Source organism: Lagopus leucura, unplaced genomic scaffold (genome assembly GCF_019238085.1).
Source record: "Lagopus leucura isolate 7727_CA_CO unplaced genomic scaffold, USGS_WTPT01 Super-Scaffold_100002, whole genome shotgun sequence".
NCBI classification, from domain to species: Eukaryota; Metazoa; Chordata; class Aves; order Galliformes; family Phasianidae; genus Lagopus; species Lagopus leucura.
Window position 1 is genome coordinate 58,845,441 of NW_024962263.1, and position 25,518 is coordinate 58,870,958.

At 39.2% G+C, this 25,518-nt stretch overlaps 1 protein-coding gene across 4 annotated transcripts in view; it reads left to right on the forward strand.

Annotated features, from left to right (window-relative positions):
- SULF1 (sulfatase 1) overlaps positions 1-25,518 on the forward strand; it is a 125,280-nt gene that overhangs the window by 1,384 nt on the left and 98,378 nt on the right. For 2 of the 4 annotated variants that reach the window (XM_042870013.1, XM_042870012.1), the window contains exons 2-4: positions 660-787; positions 20,037-20,108; positions 22,327-22,424. The gene's annotated coding sequence lies outside the window, so the exon portion shown is untranslated. Of the gene's footprint in view, positions 1-659; positions 788-1,300; positions 1,367-2,368; positions 2,408-20,036; positions 20,109-22,326; positions 22,425-25,518 lie in introns of those variants that run through there. The other 2 variants (XM_042870014.1, XM_042870017.1) reach the window with 2 other exon arrangements.

Here is a 25,518-nt window from a genome sequence, read left to right on the forward strand (position 1 = left end):
GGATCGCAACCGAGGGTTTGTTCGGCTTGGAGATGTTCGAGCAGGGCAGCAGCCCGTCTGAGGCTCAGCTGCGAGGCAGTGTTTGGAAGTGCATTTGAGATGTCTGTAAAGTTTGAGGAGTCCTTTATAGAGAGCTGGCGGGGGTTTCTACTGGTCGGTTTGGTTTACACATGGGCTTAAAGTCGGAAGAAAATCGGGAAAGTAAGGAGAAGGCAGCTCACAGGGTAATGCTGCAGCAGAGCAGATGGATGTAATTCATTTGCAGATCTGTCTGTGGAAGTTTTACAAGTCATTGCAAACTAAGTAGCATCCCTAGAATGGATCATTAAAGTCTCACTGTATGGATTCTGAACAAGCGACCTGAAACGTTAATTAAATGTAAGGGGAAAAAATGACGTTTGAGAAGGGATAGGGGGAGAAATGCAATAGGAATTTAGTTAGGGAAGCACTCTGCTATCATTTTTATTGAAATTAACTGCTAAATTCATTGATGTCTGCATGGGGGAAGCCCAGCAACTGAGGTAAGAAGTCAGAAATGCTATGGACTATGTCAACTTTTAGAGTTAGGATGGTCTCGTTGCATTACTCTGAATTACTAGAGAATGAGCTTTTTGCCTTTTAAGATAAATAATGTACTGTGTCTATGTCTTCCTGTGCAGAGCAACAACCTGATTTGTTTCTTCGCGCTGTAACAGATCTTCACACTGACTCGCACATACCTGTGTGCCTATGAGTTACTGGCCTCCTACTTGTGAAGCAAATCTCACACTCTCCTCACCACTTACAGGTGAGATTTTCTATAAGTAATGCTGTATATAATGTGTGCTGAAATGAGATCTGTGTACTAGGCTGAGCAAGGGGATTTATAGCTGGTGCTTTGGGATTTTGGCATTCAGTTGTGTAGCAATGCCCATTAAACCGTGTTTCAAGTTGCACATGGAGTTTTGTCTCAAACCAACTTTTTCTCTTTGGCCCCCTTACAGACTGGTCTTAGCCTGTATATTGAGATACACTCTTTGGTAAGTGAGTAGCCACAAAAGGCACCACAGCAGTTCCAAACAATAAGTTAAATCCTTAATGAGGCAGCATGACTAGATCAATACTTATGTGGAAAAAACTTCACAGTTTTGACTTTTTGCTCTGTCTTTATCACTGGAAAAAGTGATGGAAACTTTACAAGCTTCAAAAAAAAAAAAAAAAAAAAAAAAAAAACCCCAACCAACCAAGCCCCCTCTCTGTGACTCTGCATTAAAGCCTTTCATGCCATGTGCATTGAATTTCTCCTTTTCCCTCTTCCCAGCCTGTCTGTGAGAAGCCCATAAGCCAGCTTCAGCACGCAGTGCTTCAGCCATCCAAGCAGAATAAGGTGAGCACTGCAGTGCTGTGAGATGTTCAACCTGTGCTGTCACTGCCCTCTCTGTGGGCACCATCAGGCCATAGATCACATCATCTATAAGAAAACATATTTTTTCCAGAAACTGAGTCTCTAACTGCACGTGCCCATCATGTAATTGCTTCAATAAGAAAAAAAAAAACAACAATGAAGTTTCTCTAGCACTGCCAGAAAATCCTACCGAGAACTAGGAACAGCAAATCATGTTTTTCCTTCCTTTATAATGATGGGGCTGTTTAAAAGACAATGCCCACAGGGCAGTCCAGCTTCTTGTCAAAATGTAATCTACTGTTCCAGATGGTAAACATTCAAAGACATATTTATGGTGACTTCTACATACCTGCCTTTGACATTGGCTTTTTTTTTTCTTCCCTGAGAGCACTTGTGCTGGGTACACACATGAAGTTCCCATTAGCATCCCAGCAGCTGTAAAAGTGTTCAGAGCTCTCAGAGATGTTCCTCACAGTGAGATAAAAGTAATCTGAGGGAGAGATCTGAGACCGGTGTGACTTTAGGACATCCGTGATACGCTCAAGGTTAGAAATTCCAGGGGAACAAAAAAATCTATAAGCCACTGTATGAAAGCTGTAAGATGTTCTTGTTGCGGCTAATTCATCTCTGTTTGATAGGGAATGCTGAACATACCAGGCATGTCTGTACTATCAACTGCGTTTGTGATGTGAGAGAATCTGCAGTGCACAAAATGTGGTGGGTTTGTTTTTCCCCCACGTATCCCCTCCACTCCTAGATACTGGAATCACAGCATCATAGAATGGCTGAGGCTGGGGGGGTCCTTAAAGCTCATGGAGCTCCAGTCCCCTGCTGTGGGTACTGGTGACCAGATTGGTATTGATCGTCTTCATAGTTTTTTTTTTTTCCCCACTGCTCCAAACAGTGAGACAGAGCTTAAGAGAACGTTTTCCAGTCCGAGTGTGTTCTGCTCTGAATTGTCTTAATTATGCGTCAGTTTATTGCTTGTCAGGAGCTTCCTCTTCTTATCACGTTATAATCAAGGTGGGTGAGCTTGTTCCGTCATATTGCACAAGTTTCTCCTGCTTGGCATGGCTTTTTGGCTTTTCACTGAATTTGTCTCAGTTTCAGAGAAAAAAAAAATAATTATGATTGGTGTAATATAACCCTAAAAAAAAAAAAAGGTAAGTTTCCAAATGGCATGTAAGTACATCTTCAGAAAGTAGGCTAGATGAGAGGTTGTTAGGGAAAAATGCTCGTAGGGAGCCTGAAGTGTCCCAGAGATGGCAAGGATCAGTGTGAAAATGATGGTAATTGGAACTGATAAAAACAGTTTATTAAAAATGTTGTGATGTGAGGGACAGCATTTTCAAATGTGGAAGACATTAGAAAAGCCCGCCCCACTCGGTGGATGTTAAATAGAGATGGAAAAAATTATTTTGAAAGATTTCCAAATTCTGTTCTGCCGAGGTCACTTTGTTGCAGCCTATTTGGTGGTTTGCAGTTGATTATCTAGCTTTGTTTAACTTACATGCCTCATGTGGTGTTAGGTGTTGGTTCGTGCAGTTTGAGTGCTGCATAACAGCAGGCTCGCTCTCATCTGGGAAGGCCAGACATTGGTCTGGGTGTGATGAGAGCACTGGCCTCCATGATTTCCTCCACTTTAGAAAGGGCTTTGGAGATTTGTGTTTGAGTGGGTAGGCAGACTGATGTGATAACAATTGAGAAAACGCCTTTCTGAGTGCCCTGAGAGCTGCAGCCTTCAACAGAGAAGGGGGTCCCGTGACAGCTCTGTAGTGACACAGACAGAATCCAATTAGTGGCCACTCCTGCTGGTGATACGAGACCACTCCTAAAAAATTTTCCACCATTGCCACCCTCATTGTAATCCCATCCATGATCCCGATAATGGGATCACGAGTGTGTTTTAAGAAGGCCTGTTTAAATTTTAACTACTATCTGAGGAGGTTTTGAGGATGTAAGATTAAAGGCATTGAATGGTGCAGCTCACACAGAGCTACGTGATGTGCATGTCACCCCGCAGCCGCTTCTCCCGTGTTATATTTTCTCAGTACCTCAAACACAGAGCTACAGAGTTGGGTATCGGGGGTGGATGTACATGGTGAGTATTCCATTGAGTCACACTGTCTGCGATGTGGTTACCTGTGGATCTTCACAGCTACAAGTATGAAACGCAGCAGGAGATGGGAGATGACACCCATCTTTTGTTGTGCTCCTGCAGTGGCAGCAAGTCACCTTGTTTCTTCCTTAAACAAGTCCTAAACCATCATTCTCTGCTTTCACAGCTGGACAGCAACCTATTATTTGCTTCCCCAACACCTTTTTTTTTTTTTTTTTTTTCATCTTTCACTTTTTTTTGCTGCAACACATTCTTATTTAGGCTTTCCCTACCTTCTCTGTTTCCATATGATCAGTCAGTCTCTGCTTGGTCTTGCCAAGCAGTGCACAGTAGATTCTGTTGGATGCTTGTAGGATACCCTAAAATGGAACAACTCCTAATGCCTCCACCAGTATTACCTCAGAGTGCAGCACAGTAACATCTGAATTGCCAAACCAAACAGCTTTTATCTTGTAGCAGAATCATTTTAACATGTTTTAGGTATGTCAGTATAATCCTTTGAGAGCCTCTCTAAGATCTTTCCCTGGTAAGATGAATTCCATTTTAATTTTTGGTGTCATATGACCTTTATTTTCTGAAAAAAGTAGTATTCAATTCACCTTTTGGTTTGTGCAGACCACACAGCTGTTCTGATATCAGTTATTTCCCAGAACTTCAATTTCCCCTTTCAGAAACTGTTTAAAACCTTTGGTGAAGTCTTTCTTGCTGTGATTGCTCTATCAGTGTTGGAGCTCTGAGCCTTCCTGGCTTTAGCCATCACTGGCAATTTGATTCTAGTGAAACATTTCAGTAATATAGATGAGCTCTTTAGCCAGGAGTTCTTTACTATGTTCTTAAATTTTGCTTTGAATTATTTTATAGCAAAAAATTGACTCCATGTTATCTTGTAATTGTTATTTTTCTCTACAGAGATGGTAGTACAGGTGAAACTTGAAACTGTTCTTTTTTTTTCCACTACATTTATCACAGATGGTGTGGTAATACCATTGCTTATTCTGGAAGATTGCTAGATGTGGTTCTATGCTGTTTAGTAGAGCAGTGCTAGATTTTCCACAGAATAATTCACGGAGATTCTAAATGAAAGCAGAACACTGAAAATCAATCATTTTATGTTTGGTTTAAAAAAAAATAATCTCTCCTGATGTTGTCTGAGAATAATTATGGCATTCCATGTTGCCATCTCTCTGATGTGACTCTACTGCATCCTACCAAGGAGAGATGCTGTTCCACAGCAGCTGTATTTTTGTGGTGCTCCCCAGGAGGTGAAGTCTGTTGGAAAACCCACAGAGAAAATGGGGAAACCTTTGGCACAAGAGTTCTGGAGAATAAATGTAACAGGGAGCTGAAAAGAGGGATTGTTTTTCTGAAAAGCATCCATAAAAACAGAGCAGTGGTCTGTTCCAGTATTGTAATTGCAATGCGCCAAGATGTTCATTATTTTAGCGTGTGCACTGTTTTGTCTGTTTTCACTTACAAAGAGAAAAATGTGTTACCAAGCCCATAAATGTCTGCAGAACTGCCGAGTCCCCTGATATAGCCTTGTGATATTTAGCCTCCTTTGTAAAGCATCAAGTGTTAGGGTTAAGATCTTACTTGAGAAGTTCACATCTCTCCGTTCTGATTTTTAAATTTAATCCCTGTATTTGCTGAGGAAGCTGACGTGCACACAGCTCCAGAAAAGCGGAGAAAACTAACGGGAATCCCAAATCTTGCTATGTGAACAAAGTGGGTTTGTGTTCATTATGCATGGTGATTATAAAAATTACCTGAGGTTTGCTGTAATCAAATTCCCCTTGGTATTTCTAATCATTTGTCTGATAATTCCCATTTGGTACAGAGGTTTTATCACAGCAGAGGGCAAGGCTCCTTGTCTATGCTTGTTGTCCTGGAGAAAGTCATCCTCAATTCTCCCATCCTCTGCCTGCAGGTCTGTGTTCCCTTCTCCTCCCTTGTGCCAGGTCTGGCGCCTGACTCACCACCCCATGAGCTCACTGAATCATTGGGAAGCTGCGTTTGCTGCTGGTTTGGTGAGCTGATTCAGCTCAGCAAGCAGGCAGACAGCTCAGCATCCATGCAGAAGCTGGTGGCTTGGGATGAAGGGCAGAAACATGGCCACCACTTGAGGGGTATGAGACCATACCTGGTGACTCTCACTCTGTGTACTGGGACACTGCATCCGACTGTGGCAGAATGCCTAGTAACAGACACGTGCCAGCATGGTGATGTGCAGAAGGTTTGATGTGCGTGTTTCTAATGAAAGCATTTTGGAGAAAATTGTTGCAGAGTTACTCAGAAGATAGAAAGACCTGCTTGGTTTTTTTTGACATTTTAAATAGACGACTAATCTTTGAGAGAAATTAATACAAAGTATGGGGATAAAAGGGTAAATAAATGCAAACACTTGCCTAGGTACTGCTTTAATGAGATGCTGAAGGTGGAATCCAGTGTGCATGGCTAGGGCATTTGAGGTGCTTCTGAATGTTAAATACTTATAAAGCAGCCACCTAAAGGCAGGCACTCTCTCTAATCAGTGAGTAGAGTCCCTCTGAAGGCCTTCAGGCATTTCAGTTAGGTTGACAGGATTTCCTTTTAGAAACCTTCAAAGACACTTGCTTCTTTCATTGTATGTGGAGGGAATGGAGCTTGCCCACTTATTTTTACCAGGATTGCTTAGGAGCTTAAGCTGGAGGGACTTGATATCACCTTGAGTTACTTGGTTGATCCACAGATGAGTGATGATATGGATAAATGTTGTCTGTGTTTGAACAGCCATGGTGTAATTCCTAAAGTATCACTTCAGGGTGTCTCATACACTTTCCGCAGAAGAAAGCATGAAGCAGGTCTCTCATTTGAACAGCAGGAACTGTGAATCACTTGAAGAAACTATGACACTCAATTTAGATAAAAGGTATTGAGTATTCCTTAGCAGAGTCTGTTGTCACAGGACAAGGGGAAGTGATTTCAAACTAAAAGAGAGGAGATTCAGACTGGATATGAGGAAGAAGATCTTTATAATAAGAGTGAGGCCCTGAAGCAGGTTGCCTGGAGATGTGGTGCATGCCCCATCCCTGGAGACCTTCAAGGTCTGGACAGGGCATTGAGCAATGTGCTGTAACTCTAAATGTCCCTGTTCATTGCAGGAAAGTTGGACTGGATGGCCTTTGAAAGTTCCTTCCAACTCAAATGATTCTATGATTCTACTAGCCCTAGAAATGGAACTCAGAACTTATCCAGGGTGTCATCAGCTCCTGTACTGGGCTATGTTGACAACAAAAATGCACAGCTTTAAAAATGTTTTAAAAATTTCCCACTATTGTTAAAGGAATGACCAAAGACTGTGGGGTGGATGAAGTTGAGGAGGATCAGAGGGCCTGCAAGCACTAAAGGTATCATGAGGAATAGCAGATGGTCTTACAGGTCTTATATCTTTGCCTAATGTGGGACAAAAAATAGAAGAAAGACAATGAAAATCTTAAAAGGCCCTGTATCCATATTACTGGATGTAGTTATGCTTACTCTTTTGAGGGTTACCACTCACTGACTTGGCTGCTTTAAGGCATGCTAGTCAAAAGTTAAAGAACAGTAGTACAATAATAAACAGAATATGCTGTAAATAATCAACACAGGATACCTTTTAACTTGTGCTTTTTCCAAGGACTGCAGAAATACTAATGATAGCAGATTTTAGAGTAGTATTTGGGTTTTGGTAACTTGCTAGCGATAAGGAAGTGTGCATTAAGTCAAGCTACTCAGTCATTTTTAGCAAAAATTCCCCTGGTGTCATTCCTCACTATTTTAGTGAATAAAAGCTGTAACATCTGAATTTGTGAATGTATCCCTAATAAAACACATGAATTTACCTTGGATTGTTGTAATCTATTTTACATCTAGAGCCAATTTATGAACTGAGACTGCAACATTATCTGTTTGGCCACAGTTGTGTAGGATTTAGGGAGACCGTTACCATAGTTAGACCAATAAAAATGTTCTGAAGCTAACCCAAGTTTATCTTCCAGGCATTCCAGTAGTTTCTTTTATCTCTGTATCTGTAGAAGGTCAGCATTTCTTATCTCACTGTAAACTTCAATCTATTGCTGGCATATAGGCTCACAGAGCAAGACTTCCCATACTCTGCTGCTCTGCAAACTCTATTCCTAAGAGCAAAAGGTTGCTGAGTTAGTTTCTTGATCTTCTTGGTATGGAGAATTCCTCTAAAACATGAGCTCTCTGAAGTGGGGAATGGTAAAATGAAGAGAGGATGAAGAATATATAGTCAGGGATTGCAGTGCTCCTTAGAAGAATAACAAATATAGAAGGATGTGCCATCACAGAGGTGCTGGAACAGAAACATCCCCTTTTAGTTCTCCTGCATCTTATGCAGTTCAAAACCTATTTTCCCCATCACTAGCTTGCTCTGCAAATTTTTCTTTTCCTCAAATTCAAGGCTTCTTGCACCTCAGCAATTTGTGAATGTAGTATAACCGTATTTCAACAAACAGGTCCCTGTTACAGGATACTGTGGGTACTTTCCATATAAAAAGTTGTCTGTCAAATCCTGTGAATCCTTTTTAGTGTTGCCAGGGTGGACTGGAAAAGCTAGATAAAAGAAGGGCCTGGTTAGTTAGAACTGAAGTCCGTGCTGTCTTGGGTGTTGTACGACCAAATCATGAGATTGTTCATTTTGACAATTTGTTAGGGGCACATATTTAAGTCTGGAGAATTCACCACCATTCTGGCAGCTGTGCAGCATAGGCATCATGAGAAGACCGTGTGTGCTTTGTGTAGTTCTCCTTTTGTGTGACATAAAAGAATCTTTGATTAGTATCAGAAACCTATGGAGTTGTTGGAGGTAATCACATGCTGAGGAGCCTGAACACATCCCTGTGTGCTGACTGATTCTGTGATCATACTCAGGAGTGAACCACACTGCTGACTTGGTGCTGCTTCTCCCTTGTGCCCTGGTATAGCTGTTTTCTACATTCTCTGCACCAGCAACTCCAGGATGAGTAATGCTTCCTCTGAGAACTGTCTACTTCTCTCCTCTCCTGCTGATTGCTAGTGGAAGTGCATGTACAAGGTTCAGGGGTTCTGGTGCAAAGTACAGTGCAGAGCAGCCCTTTAATTTGCCACAGGAATATTTGGCCTTCAGTCAGAGACAGTTCAGATACCGAGCAACATGTTCTACATTTACTGCACTGATACTGCTCTACACCACAGCCTTAACTGAACACCAGTGCTACCATGACCGCAGAAAAGAAACACAATCATGTGGAGCACCAGTGTGTTGAATCTAGTAGCTGTGAGCTATTCACTGGGGTTTTTTAGTATTCAGCCACCTACAGCTGCCAGAACTGCCACTTCCCTAGCCTGCAACAGAAGAATGTGCTGGGCTTTTCAGTTTGGAATTGATCTCAGTAATGCGTCTGGGTATTTATGGGTCTGGATGTTTTTGAAGTCATACCTTGCTGTCAAACAACTCATCTTCAAAAAAGCTCTTGCAGTTAGTTTGGATGAGAGCAAAACAGTAGGCAGTGCACATCACCAAGGATGCCTCACCTCAGTCTTCCAGACACCTTGCTGAGTCACGTCTGGCATGAAATGAGGAGCCCTTGTCTCTGCCCTTATCTTCAAAGCTCTGCGTGGGCCCCTCATTGTTTGAAGAAGATTTTGCCTTGCTTTATCATGAATCTTTGGCATCTACACTTTATAGGAGCTATGTTACTCTACAGGAGAGGATAAATTTGCAAGTGGGCAAAAATTGCCGTTCTGAGCCTACAGATACAAGCATCTCCAATGAGTCTGTATGGATAGGCAACTTCTAAAATAGACAAAGTTGGAATTTGAATCATGGCTGGTAGATCCTCCAGGGAATATTAATCCCATTTGTCAAGTAGAGGATGGAAGGAAAACCCATACTCTCCCCTTGGTAGTTTGTCAGTGCTTCTTGCACACTGGATCTATTGACTCAAGGTATACCTATCTCTTCTTTCAGAAGATATCCTGAGTACAAGTGTTGCATAATCAAGCACTTCAAGGCATTTACCATGTGCTAGATCTTAGCGTGCAATACCTACCTTTTAGCTGCTGTAATGGATGTGGGTAGCTGATAGTTTTAAAGAGGAACTAGTCTATTTTATCAGTAATTTGGAGCTACAGCTATCTACCTTGATTTCAGTCCTACTTTTTTGTAGTGCTGGAAGAAAATTCTTTCTTCCTTAGAAACCTCATGTAAAATAAACATCTTCTACTATGGTTAAAGCCATATACACTCTGGGAACTGTTCAGCTTACAGTACGTGGGATGGAAGATTGCCTTGGGCACACACGTTATGTGATTTGCAAAGGCTGGAGGTATTACTTCTGCTGTTTCTCATGCATCCTTCATATTTGTATTCATTTTGTATACAGTACATACACTGTTTTCCATTTATTCTCTTATTTTTGTTTCTCCTACTTAAAGTCCTTATGCTCAGTGCTGTCAGGGAACTGTTTTAAATGAAAATGTGGAATAGTTTTAATGAATTAAAGCTGAAAGAATGTGAGCTTAATATTTTACATTTTAGACCTTTTCCTTGGTGAAGGTTAAGTGCGAAAAATTTTGTCTGCAGCCTTTCTAGCTTAAGCAGAAAGACTTTCCATAGTTCAGGTTTAAATTCTCTGCTATGGACATTCAGTTTTCCTGAATCAAAATTGTTAAACTGAAATGAATAGCTCATGGCAATGATGATGAAGTATCAAGCCTTCATCTCTCATGTCTCTAGCTCTATTTTGCTAGTGATGATTTTGCCAGTTCTGTTGCTAGCACTGAACAAATCTCAGCAACAAAGCTCAGTTTGGTTAATGGGTTCCTTGCAAGCATTTTCCTTATTGGTATTAAGAACAGATGTAAAGAATTCTTACATTTGCACTGTATGAATGTAGATTTCATTGCTTCTGTAAAAACCTAGAAATGTTGCTACGTTTTCCATCTGTATCAGGGCACCTTTTGTGCCTGCTGTAACGTACATGGGGTGAGACAGATTGTTTTCAACTACTGAGGATGCTATTTGCCTGTCCCGCTTGCTTCAAAATCCTTTGGCAGTGTGCCTGTAAAAGAGCTTCAGAGGATCAATGTCCTCAGGGTGCTGCTGCCTTTAATGGAAAGCTTGTTGTGTTCTTCAGTTGTCTGACTCTTGAGAGGGAAAGAGTGAGGTCTAAATCTCTCTCTTGCCCTCAGTGCCAGTAGTACCTATTGCAAATTATTTTAGTTTGAGATGTCTTCATTTGTTATGCCACAGCAAATTTTGCTTGACACCACAACATGCAGAGACAGTGGTAAGAGCTGACTTGTAGTGCAGGGAGTGAAAGCCATTCTTTAACCTCAAATTTTATTTTGGTTTAATTCTCAATTTAATAATGCCACTTTTTCCCTCCTAGAATGCAATCACAATATTAGCCCTATGTTCTCCCATCAATAATCCGAATAGAGGTGTTCAAGTTTATTCCTTAGCTCTCTGTCAAGAAAAGGAAAGCCATAATTCCTGTGAAGAAAAGATACTCTCGGCTATTGCTCCAACAACTGTAATTTACTTTCTATCATGTTTCTGCTGGCCCATTGCTCCCTCCTGCCTAGTTCCAAATGATAGCCCTCTCAATGAGATCCACTGCACCCCCCCATTTGGTGTCATCCTCGAATACCATAACAGTTTTTATACCTCCTTTTCCTTTAAAGATGATTGCTTGTTTTGCTTAAACACTTGGTGCATTCAGGCTGTCTTTTTCATTATTGTGCTTTGGATTAAATTTTATTTTTGATTTTTGTTTTAAGGTTAGGTTCTCAGTGGCTCTAAGTAGACTGGATATTTACAAAAAGCCATTTGTGAAAGTAACTCTACCTTCCAGTTAGTAATTTGTCCCTTTATATGTAGTAGTTCCTAACTCACATTTCAATAGTTCTTTCAGTCATAGGGAGCTGCAGGACAAATATTTTTCCAAAATATATTCGTAAGGGATGGTCCTCTTCCTGTTATTGGCCACCCTAGGTCTGTTGCAGGAGACACCTATAAGAAGATCTCTTTCAAAAAAATCTACTTCCAAATCAATGGGGTTCTTCTGTGTATCCCAAGTAACTGTGCTGAAAACTACTCTTTAATAGGTGTAAGCTAAAATCACGAAGGATTTTTGAGCTTAGGCTTTATTTTCAGATTTGGATTGTTACTGTCCTTCATGGAAGTTTGAGAAAATTTTAACTGAACCTTGTGATTCCTGAAATAAATCAGTTTCAAATGATTACAGACCATGGACTGGAGCCCTGAAAATAAACCTTTAGGATTTTGTATCTCTTCTCATCAGTAGTATTGCTCCCTCTGAATTCTTTACTGCTCTTTGGCAGCACTGGCAATGCTGTCTTTTCTCATCATCTTGAAGTGACTCCCACAACTTCATCGTCGATTTTCAGTAGTGGTGGCTGCTATGTGCCTCTGTAGCTCTAGAACTGCTGATTAAATAAAATCCAATTTTAGTTCAATGCACTTATCATATCGATACATGTATTGTCCTTATACAGCTATTTTTAAATTGTTTGTTGCAAGATAAAGTGCTAAGTAGCTGTAATTTATGAACTTGAAACGTACAAAACCCATGGCAACCCTAGTTCAGTGATTATTCCAGGTAATTTCATTACCCAATCAGTCTGGGATTTCTACCGTAGTTTGCTCATATGTACCCTCTTAGAAAACTCCTTTCTGCCCGAGCTGAAGAACTCTGTGAGTGACACTGAACATTAACTTTGTTCAGTGCCAAGCATTCATCTAGTGATATATCACTTCTATCAACCTATGGAAGTATTTTGGGAAATATGATTTTAATTTCTCCTGTCATAGTTTTGGAACAAAGTATTTGAATTGCTTTTTTAGTGAGAAGGTTATTTGACTTGTGAGATCAACTGCTGACTCGTGCAATATGCATGTGAGGTGACCACCTGCACCCTTCAGTTAGTTCTTGAATATTTAGAGTGGAATACATGTTTCCTGATGCTCAGTCCAGATCTGAGTGATGTTTGCCAAAGTTTCACAGTGTGAGGGACTAAGGGGAAAGGAACTTTCATGGGTTTTTGAAAGTCTGGGGCAGAAGGGAAAACTTGATTCTGACACTTGTATAAGGTTGAGTATTGTAAATATTCAAGGTCACCTGAACTTCAAAACACTTCTTAAAACCTGGTAACACTCTTGTTATTTTTGGCTATTTCACTGAATTGAGTTGCCAGATTCAATTTTGATTCACTTTTGTTCACTCGTTCATCATCTTGTACTCACCTTTGCAGCTGTGTTGTTAAGGCACTGCCCTAGAACAGAAATGACATCCCTAAAATGGAGGATGTCTTGTTTCTGTAGCCATGCTTTTTCAACCAAAGAACTTTGGCCAGATAATAATTGGGCATCTCCTAGGACTTCCTCAAGAGAATGAGTTGTCTATTCCTCAGCAGGATGATTTAGGCACCCAAGGTTCGAGAAGGCAGGTTTCCTTCTTGCTAGCTACCTTAGGCCTTTTTCTGATTAGGCTACATGGCTCTGAAACTCAGTCTTAGATTCCTCATTTGCAACTTGGAGGCTTGACACAGATCCTCATTTTGCACTGATCCATCACCTCTGATGCCTACAGGAAGTTTCAAAAACACCCCTCCCAGCTGTTGCCCCGTTAATCTCCTGGAGATTAGAGATCCCATTGCAAATAAATCTGAATGTGCTCCATGGGAACTCCTCAATCAAACCAATCCATAGTTCTGCATGTTGATGTAAATCAGAGTAGCCATATTTAAAGGGTTGTCAATATGTTAGGCTATAAACAAAAAAAAAAACCACTGGGGAGCTCTGCCATTGGAACAGACCTCCCACTCTGCTTTCTCTGCTAGAGGGCCTGTAACTTTGGCCAGAGATTGGACTATGAAACAGCTGGAAGAGCTAACTTCTTAAATTAATGGAGTATGAATTGCCAAAAGTCATGTACCAGAGCCTTGAGCTCTACTGGTATCATGATATCATGCTGTTCTCCATAATGTAATATTAAGGGAAGAGTGCCGATTGCCATTTTCCAGCCTTTATGTTTCAGCAAAAGTTAACAATGTACAATACAAAATGTGAATGAAAGAAACTAGACCCAAGGATTTTTTTTAGGATCTAAAGTGTCTTTTTTAATCATGAACTTTCATATTCCTTCAGATTGCTAAAAAACTAGATGTATATTGAAAAACCTCTCCTCAGAAAAGAAGGCTTAACGTAGTTGAAGCTTGACTCTAATGTAATTTAGACTTTGTGAGTAGGACATGGAAAAATATTGTGTTAGTAAGAGCTAGTTCCACCATCATGTTTTTAATAAGGGAATTGAATGTTTGTTCTCTCTGAGTCTGGAAGGGGGTGTGGAGGGGTTGTGACAACAGAAGCAAATCCCTGTGTACCCAGTGTTGGAGTACTAAACTTAGTTTTCACTCTTTTGAACATATTTTCTTTCAATTTATGATAAGGACAATCTAACACATTACACAGAATGAGAGAAACTGTGCAAGCTGTAGGATTCAGCTGATCCATAAGTAAGTACATTTCCTGCTGCTGTTATTTAATCCAGCTATGCAATTATAGTAATACAATATTTCAATTTTTTTTTTTACTGAGAAACAGTATTTTTTAGTATTCTGAATTGAGGATGTAAAAAATGTGTGGACCGACAAGTCACCTCTTCGACTGCAACAACAATTCCAACTGATTACTAAAATACTGTTGCTTAAAGATAATGGTGTAATAGATACAAATTCATCCCATAATTCTTTTAACCTCAGTAAATGTGTTGCAAATGTTCAGTGTCTTTTGTGGTAACATAAAGCAGAAGTCTTAATTAGTCTAAACAAAACAATTGCATAGGAGAGTTTTTAAGTGTGTTTTCAATTTCAGAAAAATTTCTCATAAATTTGCCTTATTTCTTTTTCACATCTTGAATCAGATGCAAGCAAATGTGTTTGTATGTGTGTGTTATCCCCAAAGCACTGGGAGGGTTGTTATGTGAAAATTACCCTTTTAGTTTACACTCATGCTGCTCTTTGGTCACGTTTCAATCCATTAGAAGGAAAAAAGAAGATAGGGGGAAATAAAAGCACAACAGCTCTGTTCCAGGCTTTCGTGGTACTGCAGCCCTTAACAGAAGGCAGAGCTTAAATGTGTGTATGCAATGAGTTCCATGTTTCTTATTTTAGAAAAACAAACAAACAAACAAAAAAAACCACTACCAAGATAACACAAAAGATTAATTACCTATTAATTTTCTTTCTTTCTTTTTCAAAATCAGGAAAGCAGTTGCCAGCAAATGCATTCCTTGCTGCCTTCTTTGCCTTCGCTTCTTTCGCTTCCCTAAATTGCTCCTTAAATATTTCAGTTAAGGTCATCTTGCTTTTTGATTCACTGAATGTAGTGACGTTGTTATTTATGTTCAGAAGATGATAAGAAGTAGTCAGGTTTCTAGTCACAGTAACTTTTGTTATGTTAAGTGCTGAAATATAGGAAAAGCCTGCTTTATGAAACCTCTGAGTTATTTTTCTGTCTGGAGCAACCTTGTGTATAGTTTGTGTTTCTTGCTAACAATAGGTTTTATTGGACTGCTGAAAAAACAAATATGCTGAAACAGTGAGGCAAAAGGAGATGCTCTTGTTTTATCATCCAAGAAAGCACATACATCATTTGGGGCTCATTAACCCACATCAAGTCATCTAAAGAAATTTCCTGTTTGACCTCCCACTTCATGTATTTTCAGTACCAGTTAACAATTTAGGTCTATGTTGGGCCTGCCAGAATCTCCCAAATACCTAAACTGAGATAGATACACTGTTGAACACGTAGGTATACCTTACAACTTGGGGAGTTATAATAGTTTGAATAAAAATTGTTTTGGAGGAATAAGTGCCTGTCAGATTCAATCTGTTTCAAGCAGATTCTGCCAGCTTTTGCTCATTCTAAGATCCATAATATTTTCTTCCATTTTCCTTACTGATTAATTCTATGGGAATAGTTATCATGGGAAAATAATCATACGCTCACAGAATGGTTTGAGTTGGAAGGGAGCTCAAAGACCATCCAGTCCCAACCTCCTGCCATGGGCAGAGCTGCCACCAGCTCAGGCTGCCCAGGGCCCCATCCAGCCTGGCCTTGAGCACCAAGGATGGGGCATCACAGCTTCTCTGGGCAGCTCTGCCAGTGCCTCACCACCCTCTGAATAAAAGAATTCCTTCCTTATGTCTAATTTAAATCTTCTGCCTTTTAGCCTAGAGCCATTACCCCTTGCCCTCACTGCGCTCCCAGATGAAGAGTCCCTCCTCAGCTTTCCTGTAGGCCTCTGTGCTTCTACTGACACACTTACCCAGGCAAACTTTCTGGGTAAATCCAAGTAGGAATAGTTGAAAATGGAATGAAAGTGACTTACTGTATCAGAGCTGAATTAATACTTTACTAGATTGTTTGACTGATTGATTTTATTGCATTTTTATTACCTAATCTTTAGGCTTTTTTTCTAGTTTACTAGTGTCCCAAGTGTGAGAGTTTTATCCATTTTTAAGCTAGTTTACTAAGCACTTGAAGCCAAATTGGAACCTTTAGATGGTGGATTTCTACAATGTAGCAAAATAGCCTCATGCCTCAGGCTGACTTAGTTTCTCAAATCGTGGGTCAAACACTGCTGAATTTTTTAGTCATATCCACTGAAACCACGAAAAAATACATTTTCATGTGTCATCTTGGGAAAGGAGAAATGTATGCAGGTTATTTTCATTTAATTTAAGGGTTTTGCTCATGACTTATAAAAATGGTATTTCACACCATTCAAAACAATGACACCAAGTGGTTTTCTTCTGCATTGTTCCCCACCAAAGGATGTGTGTTCAGGGATATATTTTATCATTCTGGTGCTGAATTGCCCCTTGCACATTCACCTTATCGATGTTAGGGATTTTTTAATGACTCCTTAGCAGTAAGTGATAAAGTCCTTTGGAAATTAGTCTGCTGAGATAATCCCACTGAATTATGACCATTACAAACCCATGAGCTCAGATTTAACCATATGCATTCTGCAAATAGAAATAAATGTTGTACTGATCTGCAAATCTGATCTTTTGGGGTTTTTTAACAATAGATTTTTCCACTGTTTATGGCAGTACTGCTGCATTGGTGAAGTCACTTGAAGTTCATAAGTTGTGGGCATTTTGTATCTTTTCATTCTTCTGAATCTATGATGAGCAAGGCTGGACAGTGTGACAGCAGTGCCAAACAGTGGGAGAGGTTCTGGAGCTTTCTTACATGTTAATAGTGGTGCTGTAGTTCCATTAGCTTCTTCAAAAATACTTCTTAGTCCATACGGTGCCCATTCCTACAGAAAGTCCAGCAAAAATAGTCAGAATTGGATTCTCTTGTCCATCTATCGGCATTTGCAAAGTTAACCACCATAACGTTTTCCATGTTGTTCTACTTTTGGTTAGTTAAAACTGCAATCAGACACCTTGTACTTGTAACGTTTGTATAGAATACTTAAATACCAAAAATGCAAAAGCACTTTATACAAACAGAAATCACTGCACTATTCACTGGAATAAAGCTGTTTCAAGGTGAAATGGGAATCTGCTGCATAAGGGCATTTTCTATAGAATGTTGGTCTGAAGAAGTAAGGAGCTCATAAATGGCTGGATCTGTTGACATATGTGGGTCTAGTATTTTCATTTTGTCAGAAAGCTCTCACTTCTGGCATCATGCTGAGTATGTAAGTTCAGGAATGACTCAGAGATGTGAATCACATACAACACCCCCCAGAGTCCCCTGGGTCTTCCTTGAAGGTTTTGTGACTGTGCTTCTTTTGTGAGCTTAAATAAGATCATTTAAGCCCCAGGCCATGTTACTCAGTTGTCATATATTGCCATTTTGGGGGATTATTTGGAAAACTCTTTACCACCAATATGTTCAAGGTATGCAAAAATTTCTGCATGTAGTACACCCTTTTATGTTCTATGTGTTATCTGTGTTATACAGGAAGGATTTCTCTCAATGTCACACATACACCTACACCCCTCAAAATTCGTAAACGATATACAGTCAGCAGTATCTGTTCAAAGGAAGAACTATAAATACTGTTCTTGCATTACAGCATGCTGTAAGCCTTTCTTATTGTGCGATGCTGTTAAGTCTCCACTTTTACCCCAGATTGGAAATGTGCTGTGGCAAGGTTCCTTGGTAAGGCTGTGTGCAGTCTGAATAGTAACCAGCATGCAGAAACTTGAATAAGAAGATTCATGAAAAATGAAAATATTCCTGAAATTTCTTTAAACACAGCAGCATTTAATGAAAATAATAGATCTGTTTTCAGTAGAATAAAATTATGGTGCAGTATGCTCTCTGACATTAAATCATAACAAACTCCTTTGTGCACCTTCTGGAAAGTATCATATTTTCATATGTTCTTAAATGTGAAAAACAGAGATCTGGAAACTTTGACGATAGTACAAAACTACCATCTCCATGTGTCTTTTTCTGCTCTTTAGCAGGCTAGTTCAGTGTCCACTAAAGTAAATGGAAATATTTCTGTTTATTGCCGTGCTATTGGATTCATCCTTCTATATGTTGCCCAATGACTTATTTCATGGTCGCTCTCCTTCGCTATTCATTATTTTTACCCTTCTGTATGTTTAGATAAAGAAGTTCCTAACGCTAATGATTCATTCTGTTTAGTGCTACTAAGTGATTCTTGGTTTTGCTTTATTATCACATGAAGCTAGTGTTGGCAGGGGTGAACAAGAAAGACAAGGCAGAAAATTAATGGCTCTCTTGCAATGAAAGAGGTACTTTGAACAGAATCAGAATCAGAGCTTTTTATTGTACACATGCAGTCAACTTACTGTTCATGAAAAGGGATATTTTTTAAGCATCTTCTCTCTGTTTAATTTACTGTTCTAAGCATTGTTTTATTCATTAGCTTATTTTCATCTTGATAATTTGTTTTGTTTTCTCTGCTGTTACATTTTTGACCATTATATTCTTGCTGTTACATTCTTGACCAAGGCACTTTCCTTCCACAACTTCTTTACCCAATAATGACAACAAAAATTCAAAAAAATATTCTTATTTTGTAGCAAGTTAAGGGCCAAAATCTGTCTTTTGGTACTTACATGCAGTCATCTTTTTAGTGAGATTTGCAGTTACATTACTGAAGCTAGAAATATGGCCTGTGCATCCCAGTTCTCCCCTTTGTGTAACTACTATAAGTCACTGTTTCGAAACATAATTATATTTTACATGTTTCAAAATTGAGAGAAAAATGTTATTAATTATCTTCTAGTGTTTACATACGTAGCCCTTCTTGAGATCTTCTGAAGACTGATGGCTAATCTTTCATTGCATCATATGCTTTGCACTTGGTCTCTAGTACATTAAGTGGAAAAACCTTTTGAGTTGTGCCTTCTTGTCCTTTCATTATACCAGAGGTTTTGCCAAGAGATGGAAAAAAAATACTCTAATGTGCATTCAACCGCTCCTGTGGAAGGGTCCCACTCCACTCACTCATCCCAATTGCTAGCTCTCCAAATGTCATCAGGGCTTTGCTGACTCCTCTGAGGCACAGTCTAAGGAGAGCTTATGTGGCCATTGGGACAGATGAGTTGTGCGAGTGGGATTGTAAGAGTGTTTTGTTTTAATTCCTGGCATCTTGGCTCATGTAATATGCATGCCCAAGACGAGAGTACTGAGGATACCACAGAGAAAGGCAGATTTTCATTAGTTGCTCATAACTCTGTGTCATGGTACTGGGGAGCAAAAGGTTCAATAGTAGCTAGTGAGAATCACAAAAAAACCTTTCAGTCAGCTTATCCTAGCTATTACATCATCACTAAAAAATTGGACCTGATCATCAGAAAGTACCTTATTACTTATTACTGGAGAGACCAATCTCTGCAAGAAGCAGAGCCAAAAAAAACATATTAGGTGATATGACAATAACATTATTTTTCACCTCTGCAATTATTTCATACCAGTGTATTTTTGCTGTATGTTTAAGAGTATTCAATCTAGATTCTGAGTTTCAGTTTTCAAGGTGAGATCCCAGAAGGCCTATTGGTTTTCACAGCCACTACTGACTTGAAAACCTAACAGAACATTGGTTTGCTTTTTGATTTATTAGGAAGCAGGCTTAACTGAACTTGCTGGCTGGAATCTGTATAAATCCTGCTGGATTTCTGCTTTGCACCTGCAGAAGCAGATTTAGAGCTACTGCCCTCTGTGGATACTATGCATTAGCAGTATAAGAGAACTGTTGATAAATTAAGAAAATTGCATTGGAAATGTACTTTGCTGTAACCCTGCCCTGCTGGAGTTGGAGGCAACGTTCCTTGTGAGACTTATGGGACAGCTCTAAATTCAATACTTTGGGCAATATCTTTCTTAGTGTGCTGGGATATATCCCTAGAAATAATGTACAGATAAATGCATGTTATTTATTGCTTAGAAATTGTCATAACTTTTTATTGTTTTATTTATTATAGCCAGAAAAAAAAGACTGATCTGGGGAAGAGTGGAAAAACAATGACAATATATCTTTCTTGCATAAGACAAAGGTAAGATTTAGAGGACTGCAATATTGCAAGTACTTATTTATAGCATAATAATAACTATGAGGTAATTTTTTAAGTTCCCAAATGCTGGCAGCTTTTTATTTAAACTTTTCCAGACCTTCACAGTCTTGGCTGCCTAAGAGCTGGTGCTTTAAAATTCTGAGTCCTTTCCAATTCACTGATACAATGAGTCCAATGCAAGGTACTATGTATGCCATTGGACCCACCTGTTCTGTACTAGAGCAGCAAAGGTTGCATTTCATTTTGTAGCAGCATGTTAGAAGTGCAGGCATTTCGGGTTCTTCAATTTATGTTATCTCTGTTTTGGGTTTGTTGAAGAAAGGGTTCTTTATTATTTGTTTGTTTATTTCACACTGTCCCTCAGAACCTATAGCTGTAAGTGCCCCAATTTTCCCTGGGGCTTCTTTTTTTCCTTTTTCTATGGTCTCAGGTACCCAGTTGTGAATGTAATAATATATTTCATTCCTCCTCTCATATATTCCTCCTCTCATATATTCGTTGTTCCAAGAGCTGGTGTCTGTGCAAGTTCCTAATCAGGTTATTTTTGACCTTTTATAAGTTCGCAAATGAAGAATCTAACTGTGTTCATTATCCTTGAAACAGATAGACTTGCTAGCCACCAACATGGCTAGCCACTAAAATGGCATAAAATGGCTCTAGGAAACAGTAAAGTGTGCTTTTCCAAAACCAGCATCAGAATGCAGAGCTGTTCAAGAGCACACAAACTTTAGGCAGCCAGGCTCTTGCTAGCCTTCCCAGAGGGTGCTATGTCAGATGGAGAGAGGTCCAGAAAAAGGGAGCAGACATACTGACAGGGAAGCAGGCTTCACAACAGAGGAAACAATGAAAGATAGAGAGATCATTTCAGCCATTGAGCTGGCGCAGGCAGGAAAACCCTGTCTGGTGGTTTTAGTGTCTTCATGTCCGAGGTGAGGGTTTGGTGATGTGCACACTGACTGCCAGGGTAATGGCTCCCAGATCTGCTCCTTTTCTGTGACTGCTCAGGTAGTAGTATGACAGGGAAGGCAGTCAGATGACAGAACTGACTCACCTGAAGGCCAGCCTTTATGCCATTTAGTGATATGATTTTGGCAAGCAGGGCTAATACTTGGTCCTTCACCAGACTTGCTTTAACCACAGTCCTCAGAAGCTTGCAATTAGTCATGGCTAAGGGAATGTGAATCTATAGCTCATGTGAGCAAAATATTTCCCTAACATAAACAAAACAAAGATCTTTTTCCATCGTTGGAACTTTCTCCTGAGCAGAGTCACTATGACGTTCTGCGTTTTGATAGCGGCTCAAGTCAGATGAGGAAGGAGATACGAACCATATGCTTCTTGTCAAATGAAGATGAATAAAGAATTTAAGTTGACATAGATGCAGGTAGTTACACTTCAGTTGCCTAAAGACAAGACAGAACAGTTTGTGCTAATTTATAGGTGATTTTAATAGTAACTCAATTTAGAAAAGAACAAAGAGTTGAATGAATAAATTAAAAAGCCTAAAAAAACTACCTCCAAAGCTGAAAATTCTGTTAAAATACTACAAATATTCTCAGGAAATATCCTGATGACTTAGAGTATTCAGTGGAGATGAACACCCAGCCATTTGAACTATCTATTGCATCTGGGGCTGGAATTGTAAAAATTCTTCTCGTCGATCAATTAACTTAGCAAGATACAATTCTTTGAAATTTGATAGTGATAGAGCTTTGCCATGGGGAATACAAAAGAAAAGCTGTTACATTTTATGTTTACAGCAGGTCTGTATATAATGCAATATTGATAAGTATTTAATGGGAAACAATACACAAGATAGTCAGTATTCTTGTACATTAAAGTATGCTCTTTAATGTTTCTGTTATTTTGAATGTGATATTGCTGACTTGTAATGTGCCCATGCCCTGGAGGTATTTTGGAGACATGCGGACATGGCACTAAGGAACATGGTTTAGAGATGGGATTTGGCATGTCAGGACGATGGTCTTAATGATCTTAAAGGTTTTTTCTAGCCAAGATAGTTATCAAGCTAGATATGGGTAAACTTAGTTCTGCATGGTGATTCAGCAACATAAATAAGAATAAACGAGTTCAGTTCTGCGAAAAAATTCTAAATCTAGTAAGAAGAGAGCTTGTGTTACAACTAAAACTTGTGATTCCTAGCAGCTGGAAGTATTAATTTGTTTTCCCATTTTTTCAGGTATTGCCTACAATAAATTCACTGAGCAAGAAATACAGACTTCTGTCCAGTGCTATGAAAATTAACCAAGGCACATTAACTTCAGGAAATCTTCAAAGGTATGAAAATAAAATGCTTACTCAGTAATTATTTAAACCAAACAAGCCATCAGCATGTGCTACATGGCCTAAGTATTATGTCAGGTCAATAATTAAGCTGTAGTAAATCTTCTGGAGATTCTATTCTGCCAAACTTTAAAGACTCAAGGCTAACCCAAGGACCCTTAACATTTTCATGAGGAAGCAAATGATTGTACAGATAGCTTCTCAATCAAAGTTTGCTATTATTAACTTTCTGCTTTTAAAACATCCAGAAATTGTGTGTTTTAAGTTTGTTGAGTAATATCCTGTAAGCAAAATATGCGCCTTTCTTGACTTTACTAAGAGGAATATTTTATAGACTTGAGTTCTATCATGATAAAAATACTCTTTTTCTGCAGGGAAAGATACACATTAAGCAAAAAGTAGTGTCTTGGAATTTTCCCTTGTTTATGTAAACCTGATGATTATGAAAACTCAAAGCTAATCTCACTACATGCAGCTGGTCATGGTAAAGAAAAGTACTAAGCAAGCTGTCCTGTGTGACTCTGACAAAGTAGTTCTAAAAGATGTGCACAGTGATGTGCTTTCAAGGCCTGGCTGACTTTTAGGTGGAATTAGGCAGCCACTGCAGGTTCTATGGTGGCTTTGTGATATGAGAATTAAGGCACAAGCCTGAAAGTACCAAATCATATATCTCAACAAAGAAGAACACAAAGCCACATGACAGAGCACAGAGCAGTAATATAAAATACTCTGAGATTCATTTTTTCACCTGCCTATATTATATTCTGTCACCTCATTTGTGTGGACCATTTGTGTTTAAACAATTTGCGAATGTATATGATTTAATAGCAGATATATATGGGGTGGAGGTAAATTTAGATTTAAACTTAAGACGTTGCTAGTAATGAAAGACATCTGGTATTCATGAAGTTTATTTCTTGTGCAAGTATTCGTATGGAATTCTTGTTTGTAAACAGTCATTGTTTGACATGTAAGCTCACGGTGTATTTGAATTACATAATACTTAAGTTACCAGATCTTCAGATAATTTTCGTAACAATAAGAATGAATATAAGATTATTCCATCAATAGTTTACTTACTAATCTGATTATTCTTTTAAAAGGAGTCATCTTTCAAAATTATATTGTAATACTTTTTGCACTAGGAGTCTTGTGATTTTATTATTTATTTTGCAAATTTAAATAGTAGTCTTTTATATAGTCGGTAGAATTTATTTAGTTATCTAGTTAGCTCTCTTGCATAATGTACACTGAAGGAGTCCCCTGTTTGAAGTAGGAAGCACCTTTCAAATCAAAAAGAATATTATTTTCAAGTTTTTCAATAAAGTATTTGCCAAATCCTTATCAGAGCAATAGCTTCCAGAGTAAAGGTGTATTCCTGGAGGCATGGTCTGTCTTCTTCATTTTCCCTCCAGGTCTATGCCTTCATATTGGTCTCATATAATATGTGTATTGTTTTCTTGCATACAGAAAATTCTAGCTGTCTTGTACCATCTATCTAGCCATTATCTCCAGTTCCAACTCAATGTTATCTGTCAGATTTATCTAGAAATACATTTTTTGTAGGTTGCTTGTAAAGAGGTTAACCGGAGGAGAGCCAAGAAAATGCATGCTTTGGCTTTCTGTGGAAGTGGAAATGATGTGTAATGATTTAGATCATATCATAGAACCATAGAATGTCTTGGGTTGTAAGGGTCCTTAAAGATTCCCTAATACCAACCCCCTGCCATGGGCAGGGCTGCCACCCACCAGCTCAGGCTGCTCAGGGCCCCATCCAACCTGGCCATGAGTGCCTCCAGGGATGGGGCACTACAGCTTCTCTGGGCAGCTGTGCCAGGGCCTCACTGCCCTCTAAGTAAGGAATTTCTTCCTAACATCTAATCTAAATTTCATCTCTTTTGGTTTAAAGCATTTCCCCCGTATTCCGTCACTATTAGACTGTGTAAATAGTCAGTCTCCCTCCTGCTAATGAGTTCCCTTTAAGGGAAGACCACAATGGGGTCTCCTCACGTTGTTCTCCAAACTGAACAAGCCCAGCTCACTCAGCCATTCTTCATAAGAGAGGTACTCCAGCCCTCTGATCATCTCCATGGCCCTCCAATGAACTGGCACAAACAGATCCAAGTTCTTCCTGAGTTGGAAGCATCAGGTCTGGACTCAGTACTCCAGATGGGGCCTCAGACAGGCAGAGCAGAGGGGAACAATCACCTCCCTCACCCTGCTGACTACCCCTCCTTTGATGCAGCCCAGGTTACTGTTGGCCTTCGGGACTTTAAGAGCATAGTGCTGGCTCACGTTCAGCAAAAGAATGACATTTTCTTGGAGAAAATGAATTGGATTATTATTTGCAATGCCTTCTAGTTCTATTGAATGAAATAAAGAGTGATCTTTTTGGTGTTGTTTCCAGTCTACCAAAGGCAGGAAGCACAAAGTCTTTTTATTGGATGGTTTCCCAGCAATTTTTTGTAGATCCAATGGTTAATATTTTTCAGAAGAAGCTTGGGTAGTGTTTATCTAACCTGAAAATTTAGACTTTCACTCTTCATTGACTGCATCATGCACTTTTGTAGAGTGATTTCTCAAGAAAATCTTATAAACATACCTTTCTTTTCTACAGATTTACAGTCATGGAATCTCATACAATGAAACTGTAACTGTGAAGTATGCATAAATGTAATTTGTATTTGTTGCATCAGGAATGCCTTCAGAATATTTATAATGAAATAAAGTGTTATCATTTGTACCATGTACAAAATAGCTGGAAAGTTCCAAGAAAAATAAAAAGGTGGCTTTTTGACCTGAAGCTTAAAAATCATGTCTCTTATGTATATAATCTATTAATGACACTCTTAGTGCAAGGACTTTCCTGGCACATTATCTGCTGACATTCCAAAAGCCAACTTCAGCTAATTAAGTTGAACAGAACTTAACCCTTGGGGTTAGGTCTTTTAGAAATGTAGTTTCATTAGTGCATATATGTTTATCCCAGCCTCAACTCCAAACAGGTTTTTGGATCCCAGTTTATCAAGTGTAAGAGCTTGAAAAACTGATTTCATTTAATATTAAACGAGTTCGATCTTGAAGTAAA